The 3,341-nt window shown below is 38.2% G+C and overlaps 1 long non-coding RNA gene across 1 annotated transcript in view; it reads left to right on the top strand.

Annotated features, from left to right (window-relative positions):
* Window positions 1-486: 486 nt before the first annotated feature.
* LOC114076083 overlaps window positions 487-3,341 on the top strand; it is a 14,502-nt gene continuing 11,647 nt past the window's right edge. The window contains exon 1 of the long non-coding RNA XR_003576693.1: window positions 487-1,222. This is a non-coding gene — a long non-coding RNA (uncharacterized LOC114076083). The remainder of the gene's footprint in view (window positions 1,223-3,341) is intronic.

Raw genomic sequence — 3,341 nt, 5'->3', positions numbered from 1 at the left:
TATATATATATATATATATATATATATATAGATGTATACGACTTTTACATAATTACTTATACTAGTGGTATATTTTATGATTACTTGAAAAATCGTCTCAAAAATTTTATTTTGTTTAAATATTTTACTAACTACTCATGTAATAGTTTACATTTTGTTTTTAATTAATTATTTTAATTACGTCGATTATTTTGTCTCATTAAAGTTAAGGAGCTTATGTGATTAATTCATAGTAATTCATTTTTATCTAATTACCAGGTATTTTAAGCTATTTGGACCAACCAACTTTGGGCCATTTCTTGTTGATCAAATTGACCTCAACTCCCAGGCCCATTTTGTTTTAATCTTCCTTCCATCCCACCATTATTTTTCTCCATTTTCCGTAGCAGCCCGTTTACTCTAATAAAATCCCAAGCCCACATTTCCCATCCCAAACTCTTTGAAACCCGACCAGCCGCCCCATCCCGACATATCACCCGACCCACATCTGTTCTTTCTCCCAAAGGAAAAGAGAAGTGATGATAGCGTTAAAACGCAGGGATACCAGTCCACGCGCGATAGGAGCTTTTTCCGCCACTCCAGCAAAAATCGCGAGCTAGAGGCGACGAAAATTGCGTGGCTGAGCTCGTCCTCTTCACGAGTACGCTCGTACAGTCTGGGCTTGCCGAGCTTTTCAGAAAAGCGACTGCCAGATTCGTCCTTCACATCCAAGTGGGTTGATCTCCACGACTCACTTACTAGCGCCTAGATCGGATGGTCCTCCTCGTTGTCCCGTTGACTTTGCTGGAAAAGGATTGAAGATTTCGTACAAGTGAAATGTAACCCCTCAAAAATTGGATTTCAAATGGTGAAGGGATTTTTCGCCGGTTTCTTGGTCGATTTTGCCCTTATACTGGACCCTAATTTCCCCTATTTAAGATCGCTTTCTGAAATTTCAGAGGAGGATTTTTTTTTAGTTTTTGGTGGCTTTGAATCTTCTGGAAATTCCTAGGCCTAAAATATTGGGAAGAATACCAAAAAGATAGAAGAAGAGGTTACTTAAACTATTGTAAGGTATTTCAAGGTTAAAGAGTGGAGTAATCTTGTTAAGAATATTAGTTTTCTCTTCGTTTTGAACCAGTCCTTTCCCAAGTTCGTCGGCTGATTTGTTTCGCCTTCAAATCTCTCTTTGTTCGGTGAAAGTCACTACTCATTCCGTCCCAGTAGCGCTGCTCGAAAGAAGGTAACACTCCCTCCTCCTTAGTATTTATTCATCTTCCCCATTTTATAAAGATTTTCCAGAATTCTGGAAATTTTTTCGTTGTTGTGTGTTGTTAAGATATGGACACAATGACGTGCTATATTTGTGTTCCTTGGCGATTTTGTCTATTGGTGGTGTCTTTTAGCTTTGATTTTTTTGTGCTAGTTTTGTTACTTCTCTATGATCATTTAGACCATTTCGCCAGGTTTCACCTTAGTTCACTCACTTAAAAGTCATTGAAAGCTCGGGTTTACGTTCTTCCCTTAGAATCTAATCAATGGGGAGCTTTGTATTCCACATGTATTTTGTTAGATGTTGTCGTAGTTGTTTATGTCGCCTATCGCTTGTCTCTTTTTTTTATATTTTATTTTCAGGATAAATGTTGAAAATATGGCTTGTTTGTTTGAGAGGTGTGATGACAGCTTCGGTCTCCAACATCTCGCTTAGCTCGTAATGTCTTGTTTTAGCCTTTGTTCTTAAATCCAGATTTGGCCTTTGTGTTAAATTTGGTTATGTTCTTTTCTTGATGCAGCATAGTCACTCTGAATACAAATTCTTTGTTTTCAAAATCGTCCCCGATTGATGCTTTCATATATTGTGTGCGAGTTAGATTAATTTTGATTATAGTATTCAAGTATGACTGTTATGTTCCATGGGACCAGTGTGATGAGCATCTGTCCAACAATAGGAAGACTAGCTATTGGATCCACCTAGATGCTATGTATGGTTTTACCTTGGCAAGTAGAGCACATTCTTTCGGTATAGAATTTCATAACACCCGATTCCATGTGTAGCTTACATGATCTATTATCGGTTATGGCGAATGTTCCCGAAAGTAACATGAATGACTTAAAGTAACAAACATGGACACTAACTAGGGTGACTCAGAGGGTACTACTTATAGTAGATAAGGGTATGAGACTTTATCTATGGTTGCACATGTTGGACTTTACTTATGTTACGAATGAAATGTATAATGTTAGCTCTACACAAAGTTGCTTCACATGATGTTGGTTTCATTTGGTGAACATGATATTGGTCTAAATTGCTATGTATAATGATGACTACACATGATATGATGTTATATGAAGTATGAGCATTACTTATGATCTCTTTTCTAGTTTACTTGATTATGTGGGGTTATGAGGCTTCACATGAGCATTGCACTTGTAGGCTTGGGTTGAGATTGTGAGTAATGGCCTTATATGCTTTGGTGATATGAAATCTACAACATGAAATGTTGGTATGACTTTAGGATGATGTTATTCTTGTATATGAATATGAACATGTCTTAATGTTGTTGTAACACTCCGGAAGTTCCATTATTTTTCTAGAGCTTCACTTGATGGACTAAATCTTAAAATAGTGTTTCTAAGCCTAAATTAACATATTCAAATTATTTAGTAATTATTAGAATCAAATCGTTAAGAAATGACCACGATGTCTGGAGACTAGTGAAAATAGAAACTAGTGTGCCTTGGTGTGCTCAAAGGGTTTTAGGAGTTGGAATTTAGTCAAATTTGGTAAAAAGGTAAAATATATATTAGGACGTGTTTAGGGTCAAAACATCCGGGTAAGAATCCCTAAGGACCACCCTAAGGGTCCTTGAGGAGGACCCATCCATTGACCCTAATAAATAGTTCCTTGGCAGTGTGAACCCACGAGACCAACCGACGAGCCATCGTTTGGTCGACGCTCCGTCGATGCTGTCGTTGGTTGACACTTAGACAATTTCCCAAGAGCCTCCAAAAAGGACTCTCTGACCAAACCACGTGTGACTAGTACGGTCCCGTGGATTGGTGAACAGGGTGTCGACAATGAGACCCCACTTCAGTGTCCAAAAACGGTTAGCTTAGGGTGGTTAGGGAATCGATTAATTAATTCATTAGAAGTTAAGGGGTGGTTAATTTAGTTTAGTTATGTACTATAATGTAACGAACTGTTTAGTCGTTTTGAGCAGCAGATTTTATTTCTGGAAAAACTGTGTGAGTCGACGGAACCCACGACGGACCGTCATGGGCACGACAGGCCGTCGAGGGTGTCTCGTTCCAAAAGACTTAGACTTCTGAAATTTGGGTACTGAAATCGACTCTCTGAACTT

Source organism: Solanum pennellii, chromosome 2 (genome assembly GCF_001406875.1).
Source record: "Solanum pennellii chromosome 2, SPENNV200".
NCBI lineage: Eukaryota > Viridiplantae > Streptophyta > Magnoliopsida > Solanales > Solanaceae > Solanum > Solanum pennellii.
The sequence above is the reverse complement of the archived record's forward strand: the minus strand, read 5'-3'. Positions and strand labels throughout refer to the sequence as shown.